The sequence below is a fragment of the Bacillus rossius genome, chromosome 1 (assembly GCF_032445375.1).
Source record: "Bacillus rossius redtenbacheri isolate Brsri chromosome 1, Brsri_v3, whole genome shotgun sequence".
Taxonomy (NCBI): Eukaryota; Metazoa; Arthropoda; class Insecta; order Phasmatodea; family Bacillidae; genus Bacillus; species Bacillus rossius.
The window spans coordinates 342869849-342887006 of record NC_086330.1 but is presented as its reverse complement, the minus strand read 5'-3'; the positions used below and the strand labels follow the sequence as shown (position 1 = coordinate 342887006).

Genomic DNA, 17158 nt, shown 5'->3' with positions numbered 1-17158 from the left:
GAAAGAATTTTTTGTAGTTTCCTGACTGTGGATTCAACAGGTCCATGAAATTCACTCACATCTATTTGGACTTGAACTTATGTATGTAACTTTTCTTGTAAACCTCTTTATTTCAAATATATCTTTACTACTATATAAAAAATATTTACTTATGGTTAACTCTCTTAGATAAAAAAAATTAAAATGATGATTTCTGCCAGCAGCCACTATGAGGGAAGGATCAGTCGCTATTTTTTTAATATTTTTTTGTCCTCACCGTGTTCGCACCGTGGACTCCGAGTTCCATGTCGTAAATGTATGTTTTTTTAAATATTTTTATTAAATTTTATTAATTGAATTGTTTTATGAATTTTAAATTTTTTCATTAAAATTGGAAAATAAATAAAGATTTTCAAGATGGCGGCCGTAACGGAAATTGCAAGGTACATCTTAATCCAAGATGACATAATCCATGATGACGTCAGAGGCTTATCGGAGGCTGTAGACATGGATGCTTAAGCCTCAATATGGACATTTCTAGCCGCTGGGATTTTTAGGACTAAAAACGGTAAATTTAACCTTGAAATGGGTATTTTTCCCTCGAAAAGAGAAATTTTTAATTTATCTAAATATTTGGAATTTTTTTGGCGTGATTTTTTTTTTTCCAAAAAAATGGCAATTTTGGCGAATTTTGAGGAATTTTGGGCAAATTTTGACAAATTTTAAAGGTCAAAGTTCAAGGTCAAATTTAAAGGTCAAGGTCATCAAAGATGGCGGTTGGCTCCTCTGGCTCCTCCTGCGAGCGCCTGTGCCCGGAGGAACTATTACATATTACTATGGACCAGTATTCAATATAAAGTATAAGATTTATAAACACGTATAGAATTATTATTTGAAAGTAGTCTTTTTTCATGTGTAACATTTTAGCTCTCAGCATACAGTATTTAATAGGTGTAATTTTGTGAATTGAACGGAAATGTGACATCTGTGGTGAATGGAAAGGAAAAAAATATATATAGAATTAACTGTTTAATTATAATAAATCTTTATCGCTTTTATCGAAGCGATTTCATTGTATAGTTTAAAATTTAGCTCTGCAAATGGAATCATGTTATAGTCGACGTAGCTGCTCTGGCATCGAATTCTAGCGGCGGCAACGGAAACTGCATATGTTTCACGTTTATAAATTTAGTTTAAAACACACTTTGCGCGCGTGTGTGTATGTATATATATAACTCAGCATTTGAAAAAATTCTGCGTTAAATTGTGTTTCCGAATGTCATATTAATAGTGTATTTGCAACATGAGAACATATGGATTTGCTGTTTGCTGGCGAATGATATAACACACGCTCACTTGTTTTATTCTTTTTAATATCTTACATAGGTTCAACTGTAATAATTCAGCTCGTGTTAATGACAAACCAAACTACAGTAACCTCGTGGGATAACATCTTGCCAGTGTTAAGAAGAATGCAGGTCGCCGCTCTACCCTCTGGCTCTGGGGTAGAGCGCCTGACTTGTGACTTGTAGGACCCGGGTTCGCGGCTCGGCTCCTCCAAGGCGAATTGCCTCAGGCAGATGGTGGCATTTGTCTGAAGGAATACAATCCCTTGCGACAAGTCGGACTACCAAAGAGACGCTGGGTGGAAACAAGAAACTTTATAGGGTGGCTTCCAAATGGGGAGCCCGTTCCTTTTCTAGAGCTCCACATGCGGAGGCCATCCGGGGGTTTCTCCGGGGTCACGGATTTTAGCAAAAAATATATTTTAAGGGTGAGAAATCATTTGAATTGCTAATTATTACTATCGAAACGTCGTCGACGGTCATAAATACAGGGATCGGCCATATTCGATGGCGTAAATGATGGAACGACCATTATAAAAAATTATGATAACATAATTTATATATTTTTTCATTTATCATACATTCATTTATCATTTTTTTTCAAGACACTGAATTAGTAGAATAATTGAGTTAATAGATTAATTGATACAATTTCTAAATGCAATAATATACATTCATACGGGAACCTCACATACCTACAATAGGTACAATACCATAATATTATAAACACACAAAAAACCTAAAAATACATGAAAAATTACTGATCTTAAAATTTATTTATTAAAATACTGCCTACCTAGTTAAACATCTTTAATAAATAATACTTCATAGTTTATGCACACGTTTGACTATATTAAAGGATAGTTGTATTTTATAATGTTTTATTTTTACCTACATTGCGAAACGTAATTAATTTAATAATGCTTTAAGTAATGGACTGAGCTAAGTATTTAAAAATATTATGGCAATATTATAAATAAAAAATATTTTCGTAAAGCACACTTTGTATGTTCAAGTAATCTGCAATGAAAAACATTTTCCTCTGCCGAGTTATGAACAACGTCCCTTTAGTTTATTAACCACGCACTATAACCATTACGTTACGAAGGCTGACGGAAAATAACTATTTTAGTTTCACTATCAATGTTTTATTTGTCACACCAATACATTTGGTTCCATGTTCATAAACGTGGATACGTTATTTTCCTATGAAAATTCATTGCCTGTTGTTTAACGAACCAACATGTTTGTAGTAGAAGATAAATTATTTTAATAAAAGTTTTTATGATTTTCTTCTTAAATATACTATATAATATATATTAAAATGCGAGCTATTTCTATGTGCCCATAAATACGCAAACGTATTAAAATTAAAAACGTTATAATAACACAACTATCATTTAATATTTTTTTTTGTAATGTAAAGGCATCTAGTGTGTGCAAAAACTTTATAGTATTAACAGTTTAGTGAATTTCAACAAGATGGGCTGTATTTTAAAAAAAAATCCGTGTGGAAAATCCGGTCTAATGTCGTGGTTTATCGGAGCTGATTCTTATATTTTAAAATTTCCTTCTGTTTTGGCATTCAGTGTTACAAGCATAAATAAAAGAATTAATTTATACACAATGTCGTAAATTTTATACAGGTTGTTATATTAATGTCTAAATTCCAAGATTCCAAAAATAATTGTGGCAATTGTTGCCCGTTGAGATAAATTTCTCGTCTCGCTCTTATCCACGGAGTCTTAACATGACAGGTGCTGGGCTTGAACCGAGGGAACTAGCCTCAAGCGAGCCTCCTCAGCTGTCACTTCGAGGAGCCTGCGTTGGTTAAATGATGTGGAAGTGAGAATTATTTATTTATTTATTTAGGTATTTCGTTAGAGTTTAAGATGTTTATATCTTTAAGTTTTATTTTTTTTTCGGGCTTGGCACCGACTTAAAACCGATCAGTAGATAGCACATACCAATGATAATATTTTATTAAAATTATGGGCATTAGTTTTGGAAAATGATAATTATTTTGCGTCAAAATACTAAATTTAATTAAAGGTTAAAAAGCTACATAAAAGCTGTGGTATATCTATATTAATATTTGAAAGTTACTGCCGAGCATTGAACCCCGCGCCTGTAACTGTAACTGTAAAGTTGCAGTTATGTTATGTTCTGTAAATAAGTACACGCATATATACAAACACACATTTATAGTTATATTCTCGTCGTGTGCCGAATTGATTTTACCCGACCCCTTCCCTTTCCTTGCTCGTTTCCCCTGCCTCCTAAGGCGATGCTAACGATAGCCAGTTCAGGCCTCCACCACTCATCTTTCTTAGCTGTGTTTCATTCTTCTCCTCTCTACTGCACCCCTTTAACTATCTGTGTACTTTAACTCCATCATTTTCCTCGGCAGTCTCTCTTTTCCCGTTCTCTGTACGAGGCCATGCCACTTCATTCTTGCTTTTTCGAAGATCACTTGCACCATCCCATTTATGATCCTGCCTCGCCTCGTAAGTGCCAACATACTCCTCACAAACTCCATACACAGTGCTCTGTTCTTTCCAGCATCTATCTTATCTGCAGTCCAGGTCTCTGCTCCTTAAGTGACTGTGGGCACATAGTAGGTATTGTACAACACTTGTTAGCATTTTCATGGCACCTCCATCTTCCATGCGAAATCCCTTAGACACCTGTAGAATGCCTTCTCCCTCAAATACACTTCCTTTTTTATTGAAAGGTTTCCAAGTATTTACACGAGATTTCTAAAAACCTATTCCAACCCCTTCCCCACCTTTTATAGGATAATAATTTTGCATACATGTTTTCTAACCAATCATCGTACGGAATTCAGCAGCGTGTGACTCACCAGCTAGTTTGTCATTGGTAACGGTCGGTACCCGAGACAGTTTATCTGTTGCAGTCGATATTTTGCGATGAAGGCCGATAACGAGCGCGAGCGGATAGTCATCCTATAGCGTCCGCCACCCTTCCTCTTGCCATCTTTTTTCACCCCTTTCCACTTTCCCAAACAAAGCGTCCTTCCCGTTCGCTCTGCGTGATACCAACCCACAAGGGTGATTAGCGTTCTGTTCCTGAAATTCCCTCTACAATGATTATGTTTTTGTAGTCTTCTCGTTAATCACCTTGTAAATTAAAATTATAAAAAAATAACAAAACAAAACTTTTTGTTTATAACTAACAATTGTATTTCAGTATAAATATGTTTAACGCTCTTTACAATTCCCAGCCTGTAGGGGCTTAACTTAAGCTTCTCCGCTGTTTCGTGAGGAATCTTAATCTTTGTCTAATGCGGGACGTTCACTTGAGTATTTGCGTTGCTTTCTTTTCCAAAGAGTGGAATTTTTTTTAAGAGAACTGTTGCGGGAAGTTCGTGAAAGAAGGATCAGTTGTCTAATCCGCGGGACATGAAGGATGGGAAGCAGGTCTTCCTCCGACGCGAGGGGACGCGAAACAATACTCGGGGAAGGTTTGTCATCGCGAGGTGCGGAAGCGATCCGCGCTAGATAAGCCTCGCAGCGGGAGGACGTCTGCGGGGGAGACTGAAGAGGGAGGCTGGGCACGGGAGAGGTCTGGACCGCCGGCAGTTCTGAGTGACGCGGCCGGGGGGAGGAGAGATTATGCCCGTCGCGTCGCGCGCAGACAATGCGGCGACTCGCGGTGCGAATTCAGCGAGATACCCCGGGGGGACAAAGCCAGGTGCGTGCGTCTCGGGCGAGTTGGTCTGCGCTCCAAGACTTCCAGCAGGACACTCCGCCCGTGTTCCCGCCTCTAGGCTCGCCTACACTAGCCACAAGAGCAGGGGATTGGACAGTGTAACAGTTCCGCAGTGAGCTCGCAAGGTAGTGGCTACCTGCAGTCCCGCATTCCCCGGCTTACTCGCCAGCGAACACATTCGGAACACCTACTTGCCGCGATCACTTCGATCACTGTATGTGAATGAATGGGTTCTAATGTAACACTACCTATTGTTATCCTGTTTTGGCAACGCCGGATTTTTTAAGTACTTATTTAGTATACCTATGCTTAATTTTTGTCATCTTTAAATTTAAATTTTGGTTAAATTTTTTTAATGATCATCTCTTATTTATTTATGTATGTTTCAATTTCATTTAATTTCTTATATATATATATATATATGTATATATATTCTTACCTACCTAATTCTATTAAAATTCTGATGAATGTTAACGTTTTCATTCGAGTAGTACAATTTTTTTTGTCATATTGGTCGTTATTTATACTTTTTGTTTCATTTGGACTATTTTTTTTTTTTTTTTTTTACTTAATTCAAAGATTTGTGGTGTGTACAGGGAGTGAAATCTCTATTAATTTCTAGACTCCTTTGGATATGCGGAATATGGCCACCACAGTTTTACATATAAACAAATCCTACAAATGTCTTAAACATTATGACAAATAAAAAATAGTTTCACAAACATCCTTAGTTTTTTTTTGGTGTGTATACTTTGAAGAATATTATTATGTATGTACGTAAATTCTTAAACATACAGTTATTTATTAATTTATTTAAAAAATTATTCATAGGTAGGTAATAAGTTTTTCTATTTGTCAATATTGTTATTATGGTAGATAGGAGTACAGTAAATGCCTACATTCTTATATTCCTTTATATCTCTTTCGATTTGAAGTGTTTCCGAACCATTCGGGGTCCTCAGCATCACCCCCCTCCCCTCAGATGTCAAACCCCCAAAAATTTCGAAAGTTGAAAAAATTTTTACAATCTTTTTCTCTCGATTTTAAGTGTTTTCGAGCCATTCAGGGTCCTCGAAAAACCACTCCCCCCTTCTGGGAACAAAGCCCCAAAATTTCGAAAATTTCAGGAATTTCAAATATCTATTTTTCTAGATGGAGTGTTCCGAACCATTCGAGGTCCTGAACTTCCACCCCCTCCCCCCCCCCCCCTTCCGCAAAAGTGAAAGCCCCAAAATTTAGAAATTGTATTAAAATTAAGTCATTATGAACTAAAGTGTCAGGGCCATGGTGGAAAATTTACCCAAAGACGTCTTCTCCATCAAAATTGTGGAAAGAGGGGGGGGGGGGGGAGAGAGAAAAATGCAAAAACCAAAACTTTCAAAAAAATTCAAATTTGTTTTAAATATATATTTTTTTTTCGATTTGGAGTGTTTCCTAGCCATTCGGGGTCCTGAAACTAACCTCTCCCCACAAGGAGTCAAGGCCCCAAAATTTCGAATTTTCAAAAATTTCAAAAATCTTTTTTCTTTAGATTTTGAGTGTTTCCGAGCCCCAAAACTTCGAAAATTTCAGAAATTTTCGAATATCTGTTCTTTTTCGAGAGATAAATAGAGATACATAGATATGTATAGACGTAGATACAGATATATATATATATATATATATTTAGAGAGATGGATAGATGATTTGTATATGTGTAACTACTTCAAACATATTACAAAACAAAACTGAATGAGGCATTGCAATGCATGCCGAGCATTAGCTAGATAATGGAATCTTTTCAATATTAGTAATCTCTTATTTTTCATATTTTTTCTATAGTGCTTTATATAGTCTATATTACATACAGACCACCAATTTTTAGATATATACTGGTAAATAACTATACAATGACAGAACGTCTGTCGGGATCTGAAAGTGATATAAATTATTTTGCAGACTTGACATTCAAATTAAGAAGACAATTACTAACTACATCTGATTTCGAAAAAGGTCCCCCCCCCCCCCCTGTGTTCAGCCCGGGCAACGCCGGGTACTGCAACTAGTAAATAAATAAACAAAGAAAGTTGGCGAAACCAGGTGTCGTGGGAGACGCGAGGGACAAGATTGTGTGGTGAAATATCACCGCAAACCATGCCAATACAACATGTAACACAGGAATGCAAGTTAATACATCATTCAGCACCGAAATGTAGGCCTAAATAAAAACTTGAAATCAATCTGCGTTCTGACGAAACTTAACTCAAATTACAAAAGTAATTGTATTTTACAATGGAAAATTCTTTGAAGGTAGTTTATTTATCATGAATTTTATACCAATATTTATAACAAAATGTTTTGAAAACCACTAAATTCCCATTGTTTGCTCTTACATCTCTTTTTAATAAATACTTTGGCATATTTTTCTAACACACAAAAATTTGCCGATATATTTGTATTTTTCTGAGTAGTTCTGTTTTAGAAATCGTACATCATGTATCATTAAAATGAGACAATTTTGACAAAATAAGTACTAAGAAATATTTAAGTGACTTATTTGTTGACTAAAAGACTATTTTATTAATAAAGGCAATGTATTAAATAAAAAACAATGATACCAAAATCTCCTGTTTAAAAAATACCTATGAATAAAACCATTAAATCTGGTCACTCTATTCATATCACAATTTATGTCCGGATTTCAGTGCTTTGTTTGATATTCATTAATAGCCTGGTCAAACAGCTGCTTTACATTTAATAACTTTCTTGGACTGTCAAAATCCACACAAAATAAAACGTTTTGAAAGGCTAAATTAAAATTAATGCAGTTTTCTGAAAGTAATTAAAATCATATAATAAAGTAAGTGGTCGACATAAAAATATTTCTTCTTTCTCGTTCATTTTATTCTCCTTATTTTTATGCCAGAGTATCTTCAAAAATATATCTTTGTCAGTTATATGATAATCCAAAATAACGCAATATTAATATTTATTTATTTAATGAAAGTTAGCCAATGAAAAATTCTACAAATTTAACAGTGTTTATCGTAAACAGGAAACAATGATCTAAAATGGTACGTCCACTCCGAACTATCTCTACGTCTCTTTAACTGTCGAAACAGAATCAACGCATCTGCATAGCCTTCAAGTGATCGTTTGGATCGCAGAAGACTGCGTCACATACGGTATAATTGCACGTGACGTGTTCTGTTAACTTCTTATCGGTGTCCGAAGTTTAGATTTCATTTGGCTCTAAACCCCAAAAATGCGGCCCGTCAGCGAAGTCCAGTCATTCTAACAGTCAAGGTGAGGGTCAATAAATAAATACATAAAGATCCCTGAGTGCATCATAGGGTTACGCACTCGTAATTGAGAGGATTTAAGGGGCGCGACTCTGGGGTGGCCGATCAACTAATGAAATGACAAGTACTGCGGTCTTTCCCTCTTGACAATTATTCAAGAACTTCAGAGTGAGCTGGTGATTATAGGTTATTAAAAACCAATCTCTTAAAAGGCGCAAGCACAAGGCGAAACGAAAGATAAACCAAAAATGCAGAGGATTAGGTTGCTTTACTACTTGCTTAGAATACACTGTTAGGGCTTAGATACACCAATATGTCCCCTAATGTTTACGAAAGTTACTATATGCGGATTTATGTTGCTGCACGTGGGTCCAACCTCTTGAAGACTTCAGCACCTTTCATTAAACCTTACGTTCCATACATGAAATTATTCCTACCAAATGCTAACATGTCTACACATCAGAATTTTTATTCTGAAATAAATAATATCGTTTGTGAAAAATAAAACAAGTCACGTGTAAAGTATTTACGCAAACGTGTTAAGGTTTTTATGTTTGTCAGCCAAATTAAAGGTATGTAAAATTAAAAAAAAATTGTATTTATCATTAATCACGCAAATGTAAATTAAGCCACAATATCCGATAAATTATTTTTTTCACTTAACAAAACATTTACTTGAACAGCTGCAACCGAAAACAGTTTTACTCCAAGCAATAATTTGCTTTAAGTAAGATGCGTTGCTCTAGAACAAGGTTGAACCTGATAAAATTGCAATTTGCTTTTGTTAAACTCGTAAGAATATTTTTTCTAACCAAACACGTTTAGTCGAAAATTCATTTAAATAATAAATGCCATATTATTTGTTGGCAAATAATCAACTGAATATATAATTGTATCCAATAAATTTAGTTTGCAGGAGTTTTACGAAATGCTACACATTTTATGACTGGTATTTTATTCCACTTAATCAAATATTATAAAACATATAGTTTTCTGTGTTTCAACAAAACAACTTATTGACTGGCCAATGATATTTTATGTCACACACAGACAGCGGTGTTCATGACAATGAAGTTCCCCAGCTTCGATTTGTGTACAAAGAAATAGAAAATTGACTTGATGTAGGCTTTTGGACATACGCCATTGCTTAGCAATGGCGTATGTCCAAAAGCCTACATCAAGTCATGCACTCCCATTGCACAAATCTTTCAAAGATAATAAATAGAAAATTGCTCTACAGACTTGTTCTTGGAACGATTTCGTCACTGCAAGAAATAAAACTGCCAAAACCAATTCATGCTGAATTTTTAGTGAGAAATATATATGTATATTATTGGTTTCTGCTGGTATACTTGAAAGAAAGCGAAAAAATAAAATCCTAGCTCCATACATAAATTTTTTTATCTACATTTACAAATATTTGTGGTTTAATCATACTCAATTTCAGGAATCAAGTCTTTTATTTGAACCAACCAACAGTAAACCGAAAAATGCATGTGCGCCATTAAAGAACTGTTCGTATTTGGGTGCGAGAAAGTAGATATCGTTAAGAGCCTTGCCACGCAAGACAGCCCGTGAAGGTGCAAGATGACACGAGTAAAATGGAAAAGAGAGACGTCGGCGCTGGTAAAACGAAGCAGAGGGGTGGGGAGGGGGGAAGGGATGGCAGGCACTTGGGCCGGTGCAATGAGGGATGCATGGCAGTCGCGGATGACATCTAGTGGCGGGCAATTGAAACAAACGAGAGGCGCGCTGTAACAGATGCCCGCCCGCCTAGTCGACGGGGGGTGGGCAAGGAGAGGAGGGGAGGATTTATCGGCCAGGTGGCCAGGTCAGCCTGGTTTATAGCCGCCAGGGGTGACCACCGTCGGGGTATGCTGCAGGGAGGTGGCCAAACTGCGAACTGCGGGCCCCAACAGCCAGGTGTACCAAAACACAGTCCGCGGCCAGTTTCACGTCTTAGCTCTCGGTGTACAGTATTTGGTTTGAGTCATTTCGTGAATGCATAACAATCACGGTGCTGCCATCTGTGGCGGATGGCGCGAACCAATGTTCACAAAGACAAAGGTAAACTTTGCAAAATTAAATATCTAATGAATTTTAACAAGATGGGCAGTATTTTCATTTAAATTTCTTGTTAAAAAATAAGGCTAAATCCTGGGTTCAGTATTTTTTTTTAGACTCTTTCTCTTTCATCGGAGGCGTTTCATTATGTAGTTTTAAATTTCGCTCTGCAAATCGAATGATTCGATAGGCAACGTAGCTGCTCCTACTGCGAATTCTAGCTGCGGATGTGGGAACTAGGTGTGATTAGCGTCCAAAAAAGTAGTTGAAAACACATTTTACGAATATTTATCACGCTCTGTTTAAATTTTAAAATGCTACGTTAAATTTCGTGTCCGAGTTTCTTATTATGAGTGTATTTTCAACATTAAAACACTAGAATTTACTCGATACCGAGGTTAGATGGTACACATCTTGGGAAAAACTGAAATACTTTTTTTTTAAACTATATCCTATCAAGACCAAATCAACATGAAATCAGGGCAATCAGTGGAAGAGTTATTTGTAGTTGAAATTAAAAGATCAGCAAAAATTATTTCCCTATACTATAATCAAATATTTGCCAGCCCTGGGTAAAAAAAAAAATTGGTTCACGGAGAGAAAACAGAAGGTGTTAAACGTGTACGTAACCAAAATGGAAAGTGTATCTTAAAACGTGCTGTTTGTATTCGCTGACACCAACTCTGGACAAAATGGGTCAAATATTTCACAATGTTGTTTTTACTGAACTTAAGCATTTCGAAACCATTTAAAAGTGCTCGAATTGAATGAAATACACTAATATCAGCCGAGGTAGGATACAAATACGCCTAGCAACCCTGAACATGGTACTATATGGCGCCCTAAGTTAGAGTACTGAGGGAATTTTATGATGGGGAGAAACGGAAGTGACCTGATAAAACAATTTCAGACTTTGTGTTAAGTCCCCCACGTTTACTGCTACGATGCAAAATAAGGCGTTGATGCATTGCCTAAATAAAAAGTAAAAAAATCTAATATTGTAAGTTGTCACAATGTATGTAACAAAAAACACTTTAAGAATTTTTTGTAAGATATTGTAGTCAGTTATTACAAAGTAAATCAACAATGACATTGAAACGAAGTCATTAGAGACTAAAAGGAAAAAAAAAATACTGAATACGTTAGACCTGATGAACGAAACAGCATATCGACAACCTCAACATCAATTACGGTTATTTTTAAAACACATCATTTTTAAATTTTATCTAAGAGAGTTAACCATCAGTAAATTGGTTTTTATATATGAGTAAAGATATATTTGAAATAAAGAGGTTTACAAGAAAAGTTACATACATCAGTTCAAGTCCAAATAGATGTGAGTGAATTTCATGGACCTGTTGATTCCGCCGTGACTAGTTTTTGAATACCTATACAGTCAAGAATCTACAAAAAATCATCTCGCCCCCGGGTGGGCTCGAACCACCAACCTCTCGGTTAACAGCCGAACGCGCTATCCGATTGCGCCACGGAGGCTGCTTGTGGAACTTCACATGCACATTGGAATATTTAGCACGTTACGATTGCTTTGAAATTTTGACACAATGATGTATTCGAATACTGCGTGTTTTTATATGCCTATGCCACACCTGTGACAGGTAAAATGATGGATAAAAATTATTTATAGGTAAAAACATAGATTGTTGATATTTTCATTGCTGTAGAGTGACATATATAGATATATATAGGTATATAGAGGAGAAATAAATATAGATATAGATAGATAATGATAAATAGATAGAGGTAGGTAGGTTTATATGTAGATAAAGATATATAAAGAAATATAGCATTATAGACGTACTTTTATATGTGTAACTACTTCAAATAAGTTACAAAAAAAATATCGAGGCATTGAAGCTCATGCTGGGCATTAGCTAGTTTCACTATAAAGAAAAGTCTAAACTAATTGTTGGCGATATCTGTGTGCGCTTATAATTTTTTACATAATTTTTATAGACTTCAGGGGCGATAATTTAGAACAGTGAAAATTAAGAAAATTTAAACTTTAATCTTAACGAAGGCCGGATATCGATTTTAAAACAAATCCGAATGCCTGACACACAGTAATTAATATTTTGTTTTTATAACTATTTTTTATGTCTCATGTGGTCTGTAGAGTAACTAATACATAAAATTTAAGTATTGTGATGAAGTTACAATACAACAAGTATTTTAATTTTTTACTACAAAATAAAAACATAATAATATATATTGAACAATATTTTAGGAAGTAAATGAAAATCAATACTATTTTTGAGTATTTCTCTACGAATGTGTGTCTTCTAAACACTGTCAGCTGACATTTTTATTTTGCATACATGCAAACAAGGATGTGTAATTTATGATGGTATACCTATACCTAGGAGTATTTCTTTATTGAAATATTATTTAGCCGGAGGTGGCCCGCGGGCCACCAATTGGGTATCACGGGTTTAGAACATGCAACGTACCGTTTACCCTAGTAAACCAAAACTATGTTGCTGGATACTGTCCCAACACGTGTAGCTATTCTAAATACTTTAGATAGGCTGCTAATATTGAATAACAAACGCAATATAACGAAAACCAGCTGAGAGGATTGGAGCAAGATAAAATTTTGAGATGTTATTTAATAGGACCCGATTTATAATCCCTGTTCATCCATTGTTATTTTGGTTCTCTATGGTCTCTCTAACGAACTGCAGGAGAACGGTAAGATAGTTTCTTACCGTTAGCTTGGGTTTAATGGTTAATAATTTTCCAAAAGATTAAATTTTTATCAGTCTCTAGTAGCCGAGGTCGACGAGACGTAAACCCAAAAAAGATATATATATTTTTTTTAACTCTCGCCTGGGATGTCAGTATTGAGCTGCCTTTTTTTTTTAATCTCACGTGAATATGTAAAGCAACTTCAGATCGAATCCCTGTTTAATTTCCTGTTTCACTCTATACCCGCGGCTGAGCAGAAATACATCCGCGAGTTTCCCTCCATTCTCACCCCTCTCTTCCCGGAAGGCTGGTAGACCTGATGCAGGCATACTTCATCAAGAGCTCTAAGCTAGCCGCGGATATCCCCTTTCAACCACCACAGCGTACCCACTGCATTCCAAGCATTGCCTGACGCTACTTCTATCGCGCTTTGTCCTATTAAATGCCCACAATTATGTGTCTTCCCTGTCGTAACTCTAGTATGTGGCAGTAAAATGGTGAAGGAGGGTAGTGCGATATATGTTTAAAAATTATATTTAAAATCCAAAGGTTTTACATAGTTTTCTCTTCATTCGGCCAGTATACCTATTAAGTTTAAGTCAGACACAATTCCACAGAAGGAAATTAAATGTAAACCAAACTTTTTTTTAAATTGAGTTTCGCTAATGGTTTTTAATATCATGGTTTAAGCGTTTAGTGTTTAACTGTTTATTTTATTTTTGTACAGTGTAATAACATGAGAAAATTGTAAACCGGCCCAGTGCTGAATTTTATTTTCGTTTCGAAATAATTAAATAAATAATTTTTTTTTCCATACAATCTTTAACTCACGTATAGTTGCATATTGTCTTCATCTGCCACTGTCAAACAAAAACCGACAGTTCGTTCATTTCTGTCCCGTCTGAATTCCTTTTTATAATTGAATTGTATACTGATAATCCCATACCGCTAGAGAATCCGTAACAATGAAAGCGGGAGGCAGTATGTCGAGTACAGTGTTCGTGCTTTTTTTTCTTCAAAGAAAGGGACACAGTTTCCTCAATTATTTACTTCCTATATTTCTTGTTTTCAGCCCACGATTTAAATCAATTCTTGTGATTACACGTCCATTGTAAGTCCAATTATGCATCACACGAAACGTGTCTAAATTCACGAGAGAGGTTCCTAAACATTTTGTAACCACAGAGAATTACTTTTGACAGTGTTGGCACACTTGGGTATCCGAGGTTTGACCGCCAGGGGGCCTCGCACGAGCGCGATGTTCTGCCCGACGCCGTCGCCCGACGATATCAATTACGCCCGACCCCCACCAATCACGGCCGGGGGCACTCCAACCCCCCCTCACAATGAGGACGCGCGATTCTCTACCCCTGTGGGGGGTGGTGGGGGGAGGGGGTGGGTCGCCGAGCACCGCCACAGATTACCGCGCCATTGTTGCCGCATATTAACACCGCGTGCCACACACCCTCGCCTGCAACCCTTCCCTCATGACACCCACACCGAGCTCCTGGCACCAGGAGGAGGGAGAGGGGTTGCGATGCATTCTCCTACAACACCCCCCTCCCCCTTTTCCCATCGCAGCACAGGACAACCCCCATGTGACCCTGTTGCCCGGTCCGGCGGCATGACAGCCTTGACGAGTGTCACTCACACCGCGCAACGGAGCGAAGGTTGGGCGCATGTGTTCATTTAGCAGTGGCCTTGGTATTTTCAAAACCGTTCACTTCTTCTCCCCATGTTGCTCAAGCTTCGTCTTTCAGTTTTAGTACAATCTCTTGGACATAAGCCATTGCAGATTTTTGCACTGTTTGTCATGGGGGAAAAAAAATTCATGAATGCAAGATAAGAATTAAAAAGGGTAACAAGGGTTTTGTCGTACTGTGTATTCGTCGTTGTGTTGTCCATGATATCTGTTCATCTTCATAATTGTGGTCGTATATTTATTGCGTCGTCCAGGTTTGTTTTCATTCTGCATTTACTGTTATTGTTGAAACTGTTTCGTCTTTGTTAGCCCACTGTGCTCGTCTGTGCTGTTATTTCTGTTTTCATGACTAAATTTCTTCCACGGTATTCTTGTGCTGTCTGATATTTAAGTTTAAATGTGTTCGTCTGAGCTGTAATCGCCGTTGTTGTCCATATTACCTGTTTAGGTTCAGCGTTGGGTTTATCTGTCACCCGTTACGTTTTTTTTTTCTCCTTAACGTACAAATGGTGGTTCGCCGCATCCCTGGATGGATGAAACCTGCAGGACCACCCACTGCGAAGATTGAGCGAGGTTTAATAAGAAGGTTCTCGTTCAGTTGACACCACACTTAATGTCTGTTCACAAATCCCTAAGTATCTGTGCAGTCCACAGTTCACGCTAGGCTCAACAGTGGTTCGCTGGTTCGCCCTTTCACCTCGCACCTGTCCATCCTTCACACGCACGGTCCTGTAGTTCCGCATCACGCCGCTCTCTATAGAAGGGGAAGGGGGGGGGGGTTATTCTCGTCCTCCTCGCCGAACTCGCACTCCACTCCACTCGCCTGCAGGAACTACTGCGGAGGCTGGCGTCAACTCTTTTATACCCGTTGGCCGACTTTCTGGAACCGACTGGATGTGGTCGTGACGTCTCACGTCATCCCGGGTCGACCCGACGCCCGAAGCATCCAGAATAGCGGCGGTGCATGATTCACGCCACTCCAAGCGACGGCGTCTGTAAGCCCGCGGGATTCGCAGGCCACTCGGGGGTGTATAACAGTGCCGAGGAAGGAGTGCGTGGAGGCCGGGGAGAGGGGGGCTGGGCCCGACTACAGTTGTTATCCCCCAACGGTATGCGCGCACGACTTCAGTGGCCGTGCGGTCTCCCCGGGCCAGTTTACCACTGGAAGACTTGATGTAGGCTTTTGGACATACGCCATTGCTCAGCATATGGCGTATGTCCAAAAGCTTACATCAAGTCATGCACTGCCATTGCACAAATCTTTCAAAGATACTACCGCTAGAAGGCCCGCTCAGTTGCCGGCCACATCGCAGCAGCCCTGCTTCCCAGTTCGTGACACTATCACGAAAATGCGATTGCCCGTTTGTCTGTCGGTTTGTTTGTTCGAGCACCACACGCAAAAAAGCTACTGGACCGATTTTGATGAAAAATTCTCGTTTAGACTTGAAAAACGGGTACATGTTTTTTTATCTCGCTAGATGACGGAAGCTCGAAACGCGAGACGGTCACTGTCTAGGATGGTGAGATTTTTGGGAGAACCACCCGTAAAGCAGACTTTAGTTAGTGTTCATGCTTTCTTCGGTTCAATGGCAACGGCTTTTACAAACTGCAGTGGCGCACCGATGAGGATAATTATGTTGAGCAGTGCGAGTGTATTTGCCTGTATACTGCCAGGGCGAAGCTAGTTGCGAATAAATGTGTGCTTTTCGAACCTCTCGTGTTTTGGCACGAACACGCCCTCGCGCATCCCACACGCCGTTACACCCGGAGAGAGTAACGAGCTGATCGGCGACTATCGACACTGCGTCACCAGCCTGTCCCCATGGTTACCTGCACGTGTGCTCGCCCCGCCCCGCCTCCGGGCTCGCCCTGCTCGGGTCAGCTGCGAGCGGCCGGTCACCCAAAGCGTTTAATCACACGGCGGACGAGCCTCGTTCTCCGAACAGAAGCCCCGTCGTGATTGTGATCCCGCGGCAGGGGGGGGGGCGGCGGGGAGGAAGAACTCCTTATCTCCCGTCCTTTTGCCGGGGTAATCTGCACGGGCGGGATCTCCTTTTGCGTGAGGGACAGTTGAGGTGGGGTAGGGGGAGTGGAGGTAGCGCAGGAGGGGATGGTTTTCAGCTTTGTCCCTGCGCGCCCCCTCTCCCCGCCCACCCGTCCCTCCCTGGCCGCAGTTGCGGACCCCGAGGGCCAGACCAGCTCATTAGGGGCGCCGCGGCAGCTGCGCGCCTGCGGGATGCGGCAATCCGCAATACGCCGCCCTGTGTGGCGGGACGGCATGCTCGCCCCTGCGGCCGCTCGGGACCCGCTACACTGCTCGTCTCTCTCCGACAGCCAGGTGTGATCCC

General features: G+C 39.0%; 1 non-coding gene across 1 annotated transcript; it reads right to left on the bottom strand.

The window, feature by feature from the left end:
- Positions 1–11822: 11822 nt before the first annotated feature.
- Trnan-guu (transfer RNA asparagine (anticodon GUU)) lies at positions 11823–11896 on the bottom strand. Its single transcript has one exon. It is a non-coding gene; the product is annotated as a tRNA-Asn (tRNA).
- Between the last annotated feature and the right edge of the window lie 5262 nt (positions 11897–17158).